At 43.5% G+C, this 16,437-nt stretch overlaps 1 protein-coding gene across 1 annotated transcript in view; it reads right to left on the reverse strand.

Moving 5' to 3' along the window:
• Positions 1–16,437, reverse strand: part of LOC124619377 (nesprin-1) — a 635,455-nt gene that overhangs the window by 503,912 nt on the left and 115,106 nt on the right. The gene's annotated exons all lie outside the window — the stretch shown is intronic.

Here is a 16,437-nt window from a genome sequence, read left to right on the forward strand (position 1 = left end):
ATTGAACTCTATGAAATACATTTTTTTCGTTGTCTGTGATCTCGATCGCCATGTGTATTTGCCAAGTTTTGTACTGCGCTCCGTTTGCTGTTTACAGGCTTCAGAATTTTTTTTATTTTTTTTTGTCGCAACTTTGAAAATACAAGTCTGTATCTCCTAAACAATTCACACAAACGTTACGAAACTCGTAAATGGAATAAGATTTCTACGTTGTCTCGTCTTTCGACTACTTTCATCGCTTATCGTAAGGAATGCGAGAATAAATGTTACACGAATATCCTACTGAAAAGGCTTAAAGAGAACTGAGAAGCACAGCACTTTGGCAGTGTAAGTGGCAACTCAAGAGGATTGCTGTACTGCTGGCGGGCGCACTCCAACTCGCTATCTGTCAAATGCCATCTCCTTTAAAACGGACTTTACTGTATGGAAGCTCGCACAGGATAGAGTAGCATGGAGAGCTGCATCAAACCAGTCGCCGGCCGCGGTGGTCTCGCGGTTCTAGGCGCGCAGTCCGGAACCGCGCGACTGCTGCGGTCGCAGGTTCGAATCCTGCCTCGGGCATGGATGTGTGTGACGTCCTTAGGTTAGTTAGGTTTAAGTAGTTCTGAGTTCTAGGGGACTGATGACCTCAGATGTTAAGTCCCATAGTGCTCAGAGCCATTTGAGCCAAATAAAAACAGTCAAATGAATCAGCCTACAAAAATATCAGTATAGTCTCTTTTGGTAGCAAAAGTAGTCTTCAGGTGACATCTGTGCCGATAAAAGATAAGGTATCGTTCTTCTCTCACGACATGTGATATAACGCGTTTTAAGGTATGAAAAAGTAATAAATAATAACAATAGTAATAATGTAAACGAATACTAAAAGCATTCTTTCGGAAATACAACTTTGTCAGGTTGATACCAATGTTCTCAGAATAGCGTTAGTATCGAAGAAATTTTAACTTTTGTTGTTGTTGTTACAAGTTGCGCTTAAAAATAAGTCAAGTGTCAACTTTTTCTACGGAATAGTTTAGTTTAATACAGTATTATAATAAAGTAGTGTACGTTTCGTTCAAATGGACCGAGCGAAATGGCGCAGCTGTTAGACTCTGATTTCCTTTTCGGAAGGATGGTGGTTAAAATTCGTCTGCGATCTAAATTTAGCTTTTCTGTGGTTTTCCAAAATGGCTCAAGGCAAATATAGAGATGCTTCCTTTGAAAGGGCGCAGACGCTTTCCTCCCTGCGTCGTTTCGCCACGCGGGATAGCAGCGTGGTCTAGAGTGCTTTGGCAGGGTTCGCGCGGCTGCCCCCCGTGGGAGATTAGAGTTCTCCCTCGGGCGTGTGTGTGTGTGTGTGTGTGTGTGTGTGTGTGTGTGTGTGTAGTCCTTAGCGTAAGTTAGATTAAGTAGTGTGTAAGCCTAGGGTCCGATGACCTCAGCAGTTTGGTCCCACAGGAACTTACCACAAGTTTCAAAATTTCCTGCGTCCTTCCGACGTAGATAAGACGTTAATCCCTATTCTCTCTTCCTCTTTCATTCAAATGGATAAAATGGAATACCATGCAGTCATGAAATTGTTTGTTGTGTACAGTTTAATGTCAAAGGAAATTCATTCAGAGTTGCTGAAGATACGTCTGACCTCTTTATTTTCAGCTGACTGAATTCTTACGTAGATTAAGATATTTCGTACGAGAGACGTCCCGAAACTGCTTCAAGAACTAGAAGAATGAGTAAATGAGTACGATACATTTCTCTCTAAGAATCAACTACGACATGTGCTTTGTTCGATATTGTCACTGCCGTTTTTGTAAAACTGACACAAGCAAATACGAAAATTAATTTCTCAACAGTGTATGGCCATTTGAAAGATAATTCAAATCACTTTCTGCGCGGATTTGTGAGTGTGAGTGACAGCTGAGCCCATCTCTTCACGCTAAAACTAAATATTAATATACTAACAGCAGATCTACAGAAATTTGTGGCTGAAGAGCGGGTTGAATCCAGTGGTTATGCAAAACGTACATTGGTGTTTCGCTGGTCTATATGTAATGCTATTGATATGAATAATACTTGCCTGATTAGAAAGTTTTATGATTAAATCTATGTTTTATAAAAGAATGAACCGTGTACAAACGGTCGGTGTAGCACAGCAATTTAGGTGTGTTGTTCTGCCTTTAATGTTTTATTACAGAGGGGATTCTTTCGTTTATTGTATTTTTTAAATATTTATCTTCTTTCTTCCAACTTTTATTTTTTATATATCTTTTACTCTTTTAAAAAACACTGTACCTACGGGGATCATATGTCACTTCCCGCGGCAATTTGATTTTATTTAACTCATAGCACTGACTTTCACTTATAGTGACACACCTAATTGTATAAGCGATTTTTACGACTCCGTGTCAGGTTAAGGAGCCTACTACGTTTTAAGATTGCACTCTGTACCACAACTATCATACAGAAAAATATTTTATAAATATTTTCTAATGAGTGTTGTAACTGTGTATAGTGATTTTTTTTTACTGTAAGATGGGTTCGCGATCTTTTGATACTGAAACGGTTATTTATTTGGCAAATTAAAAGTGCGCGTATAAAGTGGAGCAACTAAATTTATTTTCTGCAAAACACTATCTTTCACTAACAGCCCGAGTACCTGTCGCTAGGCGGCGTATAGGGCTAAGTGTCTGTTCTCTTTGTGGACCTCGGCTGGCAGAACCAACTCCGCCTTTCAGATATGGCAAATTGCCTTAGAAAAGGACAACAGTCACCGTCAAACTATTGCAGAAACCAAGGAGAACACTACACGCAGTTCCATGAGCGAGGGTAGTCTGGATATGGAAATCAAAGAATTGCTTTTGCGTAATTATAACTAACCATTCCATTAGAACTACTGATGGCCTTGGGAGAGCCAGTCATGACAAAACTCTACCATCTGGTGAGCAAGATGTATGAGACAGGCGAAATACCCACAGACTTCAAGAAGAATATAATAATTCCAATCCCAAAGAAAGCAGGTGTTGACAGATGTGAAAGTTACCGAACTATCAGTTTAATATGTCACAGCTGCAAAATACTAACGCGAATTCTTTACAGACGAATGGAAAAACTGGTAGAAGCGGACCTCGGGGAAGATCAGTTTGGATTCCGTAGAAATGTTGGAACACGTGAGGCAATACTAACCTTACGACTTATCTTAGAAGAAAGATTAAGGGGCAAACCTACGTTTCTAGCATTTGTAGACTTAGAGAAAGCTTTTGACAACGTTAACTGGAATACTCTTTCAAATTCTGAAGGTGGCAGGGGTAAAATACAGGGAGCGAAAGGCTATTTACAATTTGTACAGAAACCAGATGGCAGTTATAAGAGTCGAGGGGGATGAAAGGGAAGCAGTGGTTGGGAAAGGAGTGAGACAGGGTTGTAGCCTCTCCCCGATGTTATTCAATCTGTATATTGAGCAAGCAGTAAAGGAAACAAAAGAAAAATTCGGAGTAGGTATTAAAATCCATGGAGAAGTAAAAACTTTGAGGTTCGCCGATGACATTGTAATTCTGTCAGAGACAGCAAAGGACTTGGAAGAGCAGTTGAACGGAATGGACAGTGTCTTGAAAGGAGGATATAAGATGAACATCAACAAAAGCAAAACGAGGATAATGGAATGTAGTCAAATTAAATCGGGTGATGCTGAGGGGATTAGATTAGGAAATGAGACACTTAAAATAGTAAAGAAGTTTTGCTATTTAGGGAGTAAAATAACTGATGATGGTCGAAGTAGAGAGGATATAAAATGTAGACTGGCAATGGCAAGGAAAGCGTTTCTCAAGAAGAGAAATTTGTTAACATCGAGTATAGATTTAAGTGTCAGGAAGTCGTTTCTGAAAGTATTTGTATGGAGTGTAGCCATGTATGGACATGGACGACAACCAGTTTGGACAAGAAGAGAATAGAAGCTTTCGAAATGTGGTGCTACAGAAGAATGCTGAAGATAAGGTGGGTAGATCACGTAACTAATGAGGAGGTATTGAATAGGATTGGGGAGAAGAGAAGTTTGTGGCACAACTTGACTAGAAGAAGGGATCGGTTGGTAGGACATGTTTTGAGGCATCAAGGGATCACAAATTTAGCATTGGAGGGCAGCGTGGAGGGTAAAAATCGTAGAGGGAGACCAAGAGATGAATACACTAAGCAGATTTAGAAGGATGTAGGTTGCAGTAGGTACTGGGAGACGAAGAAGCTTGCACAGGATAGAGTAGCATGGAGAGCTGCATCAAACCAGTCTCAGGACTGAAGACCACAACAACAACAACAACAACAACAACAACTAACCATAATTTAATGTGAGCTGTTACAAAACTCAGTGGCTGCGTCCTTCACTGAATACATTATTTTACCACAACCTTCACTAAAGCTTGTCAATGACCAGTATGTTTGGAAATCATAGCTGTTCGTGTTGTATCCAGTTCTCCGTGCTGCGGACATATCTGATAGCTCTCTGCATAACCAACTCATTCCCAAGAAGGAGACTACAGCTATGCTCCTGCGGTGAGAAGTTTTCCTGCAGTTCCAGCAGCGATGTCTGTGCGGTGGATGTGCAGCTGCATTCGAACGTTGTGGAGCATTGTTTTTCCTAGAGCAAATAAGCACCAACACATTTCGCCGCTGACGAAGAATTCTCTTCAGCGGTTTGGCCAGAGAAAACATTAACTTACTAGCATAATATGGGATCCTTAACCGTGCTAGTTCCACATTTTAGGTTCTTAGCGGGCTGGGAACTACGACTGAATGTCAATGCGGTTCAGTCGGTAGCACAAGTATTTGCCTCTCCATTAGATGAACATTGTAACTGTTGCGGGCATTATCGTCTAGTTAATACTGTCTTGACGATTCTTCTTCTCAGCTTTCGTTTGGTTATTTCCAATGCAATGATAATTACAACGATATTTTCCATGCTATTTCACATAAAAAGTATAAACCTCTTTGGTAATCGGGTTCTTTGATTACTCCGATACTTCTGATGAATTTTGTGCGACATAAACTTGGAAAAATGATAGTACTTATTACACATGAAACTGCAGGCCGCCTGTACTGACTTGCTTCGCGAAAACAGAACGAGGAGAATCGGACTGTGCTAGAAACTGTGGCGGAGTAGCAGTTGCGCATAACTCTGTAGTCGGCTGTATGTCAATTCTGCGGAAATGTGTGTGCTTGGGCACTGCTATCGCTTCTGCGTATGATTTTACAACTTGTTTGCTCATTCGCTCATATAACGATGAACATGGCCGCTGATGTCACGAATTTCCGATTCAGACGTTTTCGAGAAGGCGCGCTGACTGGCATTTCCTGTCGGACGTGCCGAGAAGCACAGCACTGTAGCAAGATTCCCTATCTGCAATGCGTCGAGGAAAATGTGTAGGAAAGAGTGTTACGTAACAGAACATTCAAAGCGGTTGTGGACCGTGTCTCATTGATATCTAGACAAGACAAGTTATTACATTATAGTGTTAGGCGGGGCAAGTTAGTTTAAATGGGCATACTTCCACACGCTCCAGGCTTATGGGTTGCTGTTTTATGCATGTGGCTGCACGAGGGTTCATTTCCGAACTAGGATTATTTGAAAAATTTACATCAGATACGAGCAGAAGCCAGATATATTGTCAGACAGGTATTCAACAATCTTCCAGGGGACATTAAATATTAATGTCGTGGAATTTAAAGCTGAGTTAAAGAACTTTCTGTTGGGAAAGTCCGTCTACGTCACTGAAGAATATCGTCAATGAAACTCTTAAAATTGATGTTTTAGTTCATTTTAGGAGCAACAGTGTAGTATAATATTTCGTAGTTTTAACACATCTAGTTATCGTCGTTCTAGTTTCCCTTTATCTAGTTTATGGTTCTCCTATATTTCCCCCATTACCCTTCCGTACCTGTTGTGTTCCAGTATTCCAGTCCAAATCTCTACTTCTTAAACTGATCTTGATAGATTCACTTCACCCTGCTCTAGGTCTCTCTCTTGCAGCACATCGTTTTGGTATTCGTCTAGCTGACATTATCTTTACAGCCGGTCGGTGTGACCGAGCGGTTCTAGTCGCTTCAGTCCGGAACCGCGCGACTGCTACGGTCGCAGGTTCGAATCCTGCCTCGGGCATGGATGTGTGTGATGTCCTTAGGTTAGTTAGGTTTAAGTAGTTCTAAGTTCTAGGGGACTGATGACCTCAGATGTTAAGTCTCGTAGCGCTTAGAGCCATTTCAACCATTTGAAGGCTACGCATGGCGCCGACACCTATCTGAACTTCATGAAACTGTAGCGACTGAAGCAGGAATATTCAACGATGTCCCAGAACAAAGTCCGCCTTTTTTCATCAAAAATTGATCGGGGGAAAAAGTGTTGTGCGTTACTTATTGAACACCCCTCGTAATATGATAACTTTTTTGTCTGGATTAACTGCTGCTTCTATTCAACGGCAGCTCGTGATGAAAAGACAAAGGGAATAGAGTATTCGCGGTCACCGGGAGGAAGGCGCACGCGGCGTTTGTCTTAACGGCATCGATCGCGGCCACGCGCCACGCACGTGCGAGCTTGTGTTTACTGCGACGCCGTGGGGTCTCTGTTTTGTCGCAGCTCATGCCACTTCTCATTACACGTTATCACGTTATCGCATGCTCGTCGCAGTCCAGCCTGACGATCTCATCGGCTGTCTTGGTGCTTCTACTCATTGCTGTACCGTAGATTGTATAGTATGGGAATACTATATAATCCGTTTGTTTATTAACAATACGAGGGACAGCTGAATAGTGTTTTTCTGTTCGTGGGTAAAAGAATAACTGGTAGAGATATACAGGGTGTTTCAAAAATGACCGGTATATTTGAAACGGCAATAAAAACTAAACGGGCAGCGATAGAAATACACCGTTTGTTGCAATATGCTTGGGACAACAGTACATTTTCAGGCGGACAAACTTTCGAAATTACAGTAGTTACAATTTTCAACAACAGATGGCGCTGCAAGTGATGTGAAAGATATAGAAGACAACGCAGTCTGTGGGTGCGCCATTCTGTACGTAGTCTTTCTGCCGTAAGCGTGTGCTGTTCACAACGTGCAAGTGTGCTGTAGACAACATGGTTTATTCCTTAGAACAGAGGATTTTTATGGTGTTGGAATTCCACCGCCTAGAACACAGTGTTGTTGCAACAAGACGAAGTTTTCAACGGAGGTTTGATGTAACCAAAGGACCGAAAAGCGATACGATAAAGGATCTGTTTGAAAAATTTCAACGGTCTGGGAACGTGACGGATGAACGTGCTGGAAAGGTAGGGCGACCGCGTACGGCAACCACAGAGGGCAACGCGCACCTAGTGCAGCAGGTGACCCAAGAGCGGCCTCGGGTTTCCGTTCGCCGTGTTGCAGCTGCGGTCCAAATGACGCCAACGTCCACGTATCGTCTCATGCGCCAGAGTTTACACCTCTATCCATACAAAATTCAAACGCGGCAACCCCTCAGCGCAGCTACCATTGCTGCACGAGAGACATTCGCTAACGATATAGTGCACAGGATTGATGACGGCGATATGCATGTGGGCAGCATTTGTTTTACTGACGAAGCTTATTTTTACCTGGACGGCTTCGTCAATAAACAGAACTGGCGCATATGGGGAACCGAAAACCCCCATGTTGCAGTCCCATCGTCCCTGCATCCTCAAAAAGTACTGGTCTGGGCCGCCATTTCTTCCAAAGGAATCATTGGCCCATTTTTCAGATCCGAAACGATTACTGCATCACGCTATCTGGACATCCTTCGTGAATTTGTGGCGGTACAAACTGCCTTAGACGACACTGCGAACACCTCGTGGTTTATGCAAGATGGTGCCCGGCCACATCGCACGGCCGACGTCTTTAATTTCCTGAATGAATATTTCGATGATCGTATGATTGCTTTGGGCTATCCGAAACATACAGGAGGCGGCGTGGATTGGCCTCCCTATTCGCCAGACATGAACCCCTGTGACTTCTTTCTGTGGGGACACGTGAAAGACCAGGTGTACCGCCAGAATCCAGAAACAATTGAACAGCTGAAGCAGTACATCTCATCTGCATGTGAAGCCATTCCGCCAGACACGTTGTCAAAGGTTTCAGGTAATTTCATTCAGAGACTACGCCATATTATTGCTACGCATGGTGGATATGTGGAAAATATCGTACTATAGAGTTTCCCAGACCGCAGCGCCATCTGTTGTTGACAATTGTAACTACTGTAATTTCGAAAGTTTGTCCGCCTGAAAATGTACTGTTGTCCCAAGCATATTGCAACAAACGGTGTATTTCTATCGCTGCTCGTTTAGTTTTTATTGCCGTTTCAAATATACCGGTCATTTTTGAAACACCCTGTATATGCAAGATGCACACAGTCTGATTCGCCGTGTGTACTGCCTTCTCACTTACGAAAGCGTCTGCTGTCGGGACACATTTCATATCGCATATGCGTTTGAGGTTAGGTAGGCACTTGTCTGACTCAACGAAGATGTAGCCATCCGGCTGTCTGATGGAATAGCATATCGCTGAGTGAAAACTGTGAGGCACGTCTTAGCAACCAATCAATAGAAAAGCTTGGGGGGGGGGGGGGGGGGGCAGAATCTGTTAGCGAAGGCGGCGTCATCGACAGACAGTCACTCAATACTTCAGAGTGCTGCTGTGAGGATGTGTTGGATCTGTTTAGAAGAGACGCTTTGTCTTCTGACACTGAAGTGGGCTACTGAAGCTCTGAGGGCTCCATAACAACTTAATTATGTGTACAGGTAGTTCATCTCCGGCGTTTGATGAGTGAGTTTGCGAGTATCAGAATATGTGACATGAATGACCGCGCCTCTTGACTACCTTGACTTAGAAGACAAATTATTTACAACGCCAAGGGACCGTAGGCCTCAGTATTTGCAATAAATTTCAGCTTATTTACCCGTACCTGAGAAAAAAGGGTCTTAACAGACGTACAGGCAGACGGAGAAAAAGTAATCCTATAAGAGTTCTGTTTTTACCGATAGGAGTACGGAACCACGAAATAATTGTGTACGGAAACACATAGGCCATTTAATGATTTTGAGAAAGCTTTCAATACAGCTGACAGAAATAAACTTGGGAAAACCCTGACAGAAAGTAGCACCTCATCATAAAAGCATATTCAGAACATAGGCAGCCAAAATGCGATTGCAATCAGAACTGTGCAGCAGCTGTCGTAATGGAAACACGTTTATCTAGGAGTTAGATAAGGATGTTGACTCTCACGGGTCGCGTTGAACAATTATAAGAGTGAAATCATCAGTGAATGGAGACAAAATCCCCATCCAAAAATAAAGATAGACAAACTGACTTAGACAAAATTACTTGCAGATGAGTTAGGTGCAGTTTTTGCAGAATCCAAGGGTAATCTGCAGCGATCATGGTATAACCTGCACAAAAAAAACAAAACTGTACAACATGGAGGTCTCTCTCAATAAAACCTTCATCGCGAAAGACTGCAAGAGAAGCAAAATTTCAACAGATAACAAAGCCATCGAGCAAGTATCAACATTCAAATACCTAGGATATAGCCTCAGCTACATTCAAGAAAACGATATGCTGTACAAAATCACGAAGTTCAGAAAAAAAGTCGTAGGACTAATAATAGGCATCGTCAGACCATTTCTCGATCAGCAGCTTAACAAACTCAACCTATACAACGTCCTGGCCAAACGCACCCACTGGTATGGCAGCGAAGTTTGGACACCTCGTACAGATGAAAAGGAGATTAATGAGCACCGAGATGCGCTTCATCGGAACAGCAAGATACACTCTATGGGACATGAAAATATCTGACATCCTTAAGGATGTCACAGTTAAAATAATTCTCAACACAGAACTACCTTGAAAAGGTGAAGATGGACCGGAACCCCAGAAAAATCCTCAGATACCGACACAAGAGGTATGAGAGATGCAGAAAGAACGCCTGGGACGTGAAGAAAAACGCACAGCAGGCCATTAGGCGTAATACTGTATAGGAAGAAGAAGAAGAAGAAGAAGAAGAAGAGGAAGAAGAACAAGAAGAAGAGGAAGAAGAAGAAGAAGAAGAGGAAGATTACGTTTCACCTTAACACTCAGAGCTTGGTAACCTTTAATTTCATATCCATGGCTGTTTACGTTATACGCGAATTCTCTGTGATGTTTGACTGTTAAATCGACTCCGCTAAGAGTACCGTAATGTCAGTAATTTAATAAGATAGTAATCTGTTTAATCTGTTTTGCAGAAATGGCGCTGCAGTGAAGGTAATCGATATGTGGTACTGTAAGGTGCAGTTTTATTGACAAACAAATCTAAACAAGACAGGTTTTTATTTTGCTAGTATACTGAAAGCATAAATAAACTTTAATCCAATGATATAAAGAAAAGACAGGATGGTATGGGCATGTGAAAAAACAGGAGCTGGAAGGATAGCGAGACAAGCCCATGAAATGGCAACAACTGACAAGAATCCTAGAGTAAGACGAGGGACAGGCGGATTGTTGGAGTGAAGGAACGTGTGATGAAGATAGGAGAAGACTGGGACAGAGCGGAGAGGGAAACCTGTTGGGAACTAAAGAAAAAAAGGCTTCCAATCAGAAACCAGCCAGGGACTGGAAATTGTAGGAGCTGCTTATGAAGACAGTACATCAGTCAGAATGAACTGAGACAATGGTGAAGAGGAAAACAAAAACTTCGTCTTAAACGCTATTTTCTTCTAAAAGCACATTTCCTTACAGCAAACGCTCAAAATTCCTTTCTACAACATCGCTACAAAATTGGCATCGTCGACACCGCAGCAGTTAAGTTGGACAAAACTGCACATCCAAAAACGATCACTTACGGGACAAACTTGTCACTGATTGGCTGTCTTTTTGTTGCCGTAACTCCACAAAGGAAATTCCGACCTATGGCTACCTGGAAAATTTTGCTCGCTTCGACGTCCACTGCCATGGTCCAATATTATCAGTTTGTTTTTACCCATGATGTTTAACTATCTGCCTTTGTTACACAAGCCATCTAAACAAGCCGATAAACACGATTTTTGTGACTCCCTTAAAGATGTAGTTCTACGTTGTTCGTAGTGTGACCTTGCCAGACTAATAAGAGTACCTGATCAAAAGTTTGAGAACGCATGAACTTGTGTTCAGTGTATGCCGCCTTTAGAGTCTGAAGATGTTCACTGTATGGTCGAAACCGGTTATGATTGTGTCATAAACATTGGATTGAGTCTATAAATAAAAAAAAATTACTGATCAAAAGTATTTGGACATCCCTATGTAACACGGAACTGATCACTACCTCCCATCACGAGAGGCGGATCCGGCAGCGTAAAAAGAGACGGGGAGTATTGTGTTGTCAGTAGAGACGCAATAACTGCAGAATTGGTCTGTCGGTAGAGCTGCCACGGAGACCACACGGCAGTCGGATTTTGGTAGTTTTTTTTATAAAATGGTTCAAATGGCTCTGAGCACTATGGGACTTAACCACAGATGTTATCAGTCCCCTAGAACTTAGAACTACTTAAACCTAACTAACCTAAGGACATCACACACATCCATGCCCGAGGCAGGATTCGAACCTGCGACCGCAGCAGTCGCGCGGTTCCGGACTGAGCGTCTAGAACCGCTAGACCACCGCGGCCGGCTAGTTTTTTTTTTTTATTTATGGTACGTGAAGTTCGGAAGTCAACTGTCAGTGCCCCAAAGCAATTCGATGCAACTCTCAAAATTTGGCAACAAAATCGTCTTTTAAGTTTTCCGACGGACACAGGCAGCGTTGCTGTGTGATACAATGCTTTCCTGCCTTCTAGAGGGCGTGGGTTCGATTTTTGGCTGACATAAATTTCTAATTACATATCACAAACAAAAACCCAGTTTTCATTGCAAATATAATTTTTAATTACCTGTCTTTAATAAAAGATTGTTGAAAAAGATCGTTTGAATTAAAAACATTTCGAATTAAAGTTTTATTATTTTTATGTGTTTTACACTTCGCGGAAATGATTGTCAAGCTTGCAGCTTCGTTTTAAAATTATTCACAGCCAGAAATCGAACCCAAGAAGCCCCCAACAGCAGATGAGCATTCTACCAAAGATTCACGCGGGCCCCCGAAAAAACGGTTCCTGCTTTTGGGTACTAAAGACGCTCGGAAATCTTCTGATTCAGTGGACTGATATTTGAGTTCTGAACTTCACGTAATATATATATATAAAAATTGGATTGCTGTTTCGTCTCCTTGTCAATGACTTCGCCGCGCGGGATTAGCCGAGCGGTCTCAGGCGCTGCACTCATGGATTGTGCGGCTGGTCCCGGCGGAGGCTCGAGTCGTCATTCAGGCATGGGTGTGTGTGTTTGTCCTTAGGATAATTTAGGTTAAGTAGTGTGTAAGCTTAGGAACTGATGACCTTAGCAGTTAAGTCCCATAAGATTTCAGACATTTTTTCAATGACTTCGAACGCGGATTAGTCACTGACTGTCAGCTGAGTAACAAATCCATCAGGGACATTTGAAGGAATTTGAAGATTTGTAAGGCTGTCCAGACCGATTGTTGGTGACGTGCTTGTGAAACGGAAATGCAAAGAAACAAACACAGCTCAATCAAGACCAGGCAGCCCTCACGTTCTGAGGGACAGTCGAGCCTTGCGCAGTTTGGTTGTAAAAAAATCACAATAAATCAGCGGAAGGCATCAATCGTGAGTTCCAAAGTGGTACCAGCAGTCCAGCTAGCACAATGACTGTGCGTAGGCACTTAAAAAGAATGGGTTCCAATGGTCGAGCAGTTCCTCATAAACCACACATTTCTGTAGTGAATACTGACGACGCTTGAGGCGGTGTGAAGAGCGATGCCTCTGGGTAGTGGATAACTCAACTAAACTCCGTCCGTACGGGCCTCCGAAGACCCGACGCTACTGACCGACCGCCGTGTCATCCTTAGCGTATTGACGTCACTGGAGCGGAATGTGATCAGCGTACCGCTCTCCCTGCAGTTGGCAGTTTTCGTGACCAGAGTAACTACTTGTCAATCATGTAGCTCCTCAATTTGCTTCACAATACCTGACTGCACCCCGCTTGCCAACAGCGCTCGGCGGACCGGCCGGTCACCCATCCAAGTGTTAGCCAAGCCCAACAGCGCTTAACTTCGATGACGGGGACCGGTGTTACCACTGCGGCAAGGCCGTTGGCGGTAGTGGGTAACTGGAAACGCGTAATTTGGTGTGATGAATCACGCTATATTCCGTGACAATCCGATGCAAGGGTTTGGGTTTGGCGAAAGCCTGGAGAACGTTATCTGTCATAACGCGTACTGCCAACAGTGAAGTACAGAGGTGGTTTTTCGTGGTTAGGGTGTGGTCTTCTTGTTGCGCTTAAGAGAGCGCTAAATGCGAAAGGATATGAAGACATTTTACCGCACTGTGTAGTGCGCACAGCAGATGAATATCTCGGAGGCGATGACTGTTCAGATTGGTTCAAATGGCTCTGAGCACTATGGAACTTAACTTCTAATGTCATCAGTCCCCTAGAACTTATAACTACTTGAACCTAACTAACCTAAGGACTTCACACACATCCATGCCCGAGGCAGGATTCGAACCTGAGACCGCAGCGGTCGCGCGGGGCGATGACTGTATCAGCATGACAATGCACCATAATACAGTATCTGTGAGGCAATTGGTTTTGACAACAACTTTCCTGCATGGACTGGTCTACCCACAGTGCAGACCTCAACTGATTGGAGCACCTTTGGGATGAGTTATAATGCAAACCTCCCTCCAGACCCCACAGTCCATCACAGCCTTCCCCGTATACGACTCTTGAAGAGGAATGGCCTGCCGTTCCTCCACAGTCATTCAGGCACTTCACTTTGTGTCCCCAGGAGAGTACAATCCAGCATAAAGGAGAAGGGGTGGACGCACTCCACATTAACGTCCACTAATGTGTGGATAGCCTGTTCGGTTGGCCGTGCGGTCTAACGCACAGCTTTCCGGGCGGGAAGGAGCGCCTGGTCCCCGGCACGAATCCGCCCGGCGGATTAGTCTCGAGGTCCGGTGAACCGGCCAGTCTGTGGTTGGTTTTTTGGTTTTTAGGCGGTTTTCCATCTGCCTCGGCGAATGCGGGGTGGTTCCCCTTATTCCGCCTCAGTTACACTATGTCGGCGATTGCTGCGCAAACAAGTTCTCTACGTATGCGTACAGCACCATTACTCTACCACGCAAACATAGGGGTTACACTTGTCTGGTGTGAGCCGTTCCCTGGGGGGTCCATCGGGGGCCGAACCGCACAATAACCCTGGGTTCGGTGTGGGACGTCCGACTGCTACGGTCGCAGGTTCGAATCCTGCCTCGGGCATGGATGTGTGTGATGTCCTTAGGTTAGTTAGGTTTAAGTAGTTCTAAGTTCTAGGCGACTAATGACCACAGCAGTTGAGTCCCATAGTGCTCAGAGCCATTTGAACCATTTTTTTCGGTGTTGGGCAGCGGAGGGGTGAAGTGGACAGCGATAGTCGTCGTGGGGTTGTGGACCACTGCGGCTGCGGCAGGGACGGAGGCTCTCCGTCGTTTCTAGGTCCCCGGTTAACATATAATACATAGATGCAATACAATATGTGGATCCTTTTGATCGTATGGCGTACACAGAAAAGACCTACCCCACGTCATTGAAGGATCAGGTTGAAAAGGTCGCACTTCTGTGAGGAGGTAAAACTTTTTCTTTTAGTTTATAGATTTGTTTCCCAGCCACGCCGCAGTATCGATGTGGAGTCTGCGGCCGGCACGTTAGTCTGTCGCGGCTCCACACAAGCCGAGTTCTGCACTTAAATACGGGCGCGCTGTCACGCACTGCCACTTATGCCGCAATAAAGAAGACAAAATAAGAACCTGAAGTCAACACTCCTCTATCTTACCGACAGAATGAGTAGTAAACGCCCCCGGGTAAACACAACACATCAGCACTTGTAATCAGAAGATTGCGGAGCTGGCGTACTGCCTCTTGCCTGTAATCACACTAAGCCGTCAGACCACCTCATTTGATACAGTGTTCGGCAATTGCTTGTGTTACGGCTCTCTCTCCTTCGCTGATTACTCTGGACCGATCTCTTATGCTCACAGCGACCTTGCCGCGTTTTGGACTCTGTTTCTAGCCAATCGTTCACTGTGTGAACTTGTTATTCGTTTCCGACCGGTTGGAACTCTCATTCGTTCCACCGGTCACCTCGTCGCTACGTGCCGAGATATAATGAACTGTTCTGCTTAGGCCGGTATTACACTATCAAATTTCTTTGTAAAATATCTTTGTCCAATATCTTTGTCAAAGATATTTGATGGTGTAATAGGGAACTTTGTAAAATGACGTCCAATATTTGATCAAATCTAGGGCCTCGCTGTAGATTTGATCAAAGAAGTCGCTTGTCTTCTGTTCACTGCAATGTGACATGTTACCACATGGAGCGCTAGCATCGCTGCAGCATTCTGTCGTCTGTAGTGTTTTTATAAACATTGCCGGTAAATACAATTGGTGTGTGCCGACAACTACAAAATTAATAGAGATGTCTGAAGCTGATGAGGCGCTTTACAACGTGAGGCACGCTGAATACAAAAATAGATTAAGAAGATTGGAGACCTAACCTAACCTAACCTAACCTAACTCTCTCCTGCAGCAAGGAATCGGAGTGTTACAGTGAGCCTGTCTTCTGCAGATGTAGCAGTTCTTAAGTGAAATTCATGATACACTTCATTGAGCACATACAGAAATGTATGCTCATCCATTCTTAAGTAATTGATGTACGACTTGACGTTCTCCACTATAAGCTCACGTAACAAGTTTTGTTGAATGCTTTTATCGTGTCGTCATAAAACCCACGGCTTCACCCAGATATGTTTCCTTTTTTTCCCGTTTCTCTTCCGCATGTGCACACAGTGCAATTGTGGTAAATGCAACTGCTGCGGTTAATAACAAGTTGTTGTTGTCAGCCATCTTGAACTTTGACGAAAAATATGATGACAGTGTAATACCCCTTCTAGCGCTCCGTCAAAGATCTTTGTCAAATATATTTGACGGAATATTTGACGACATCTTTGATCAAATCTTTGACAAAGAAATTTGATAGTGTAATACCGGCCTTAAGCCGGGTAGAATACTAAAGGTGATATTTCTCTGGTGTAGCCGACACTGAACGCCTGTATTATATCAGAAGGGCACATAATCCTTGCATTGTCAAGCGAAGACATAAAGGGCGCGTAAGTAGTTGATCAAATGTTTTGAGCGGAAACAAACCTCCTGCGAAATTACACAGTGGTTTTTTGTCCGAGTTTTCACGAGCAAACTTATAATTCGAAACTGACAAATAGGATACCAATATTAGCAGCGTGACGTCTCGTTTTGGAAAAAAATAAAAATATGATTTAATTACTTGAAAGTAAACAAAGTAATTAAG

The sequence above is a fragment of the Schistocerca americana genome, chromosome 6, assembly GCF_021461395.2.
Source record: "Schistocerca americana isolate TAMUIC-IGC-003095 chromosome 6, iqSchAmer2.1, whole genome shotgun sequence".
Classification (NCBI taxonomy): domain Eukaryota; kingdom Metazoa; phylum Arthropoda; class Insecta; order Orthoptera; family Acrididae; genus Schistocerca; species Schistocerca americana.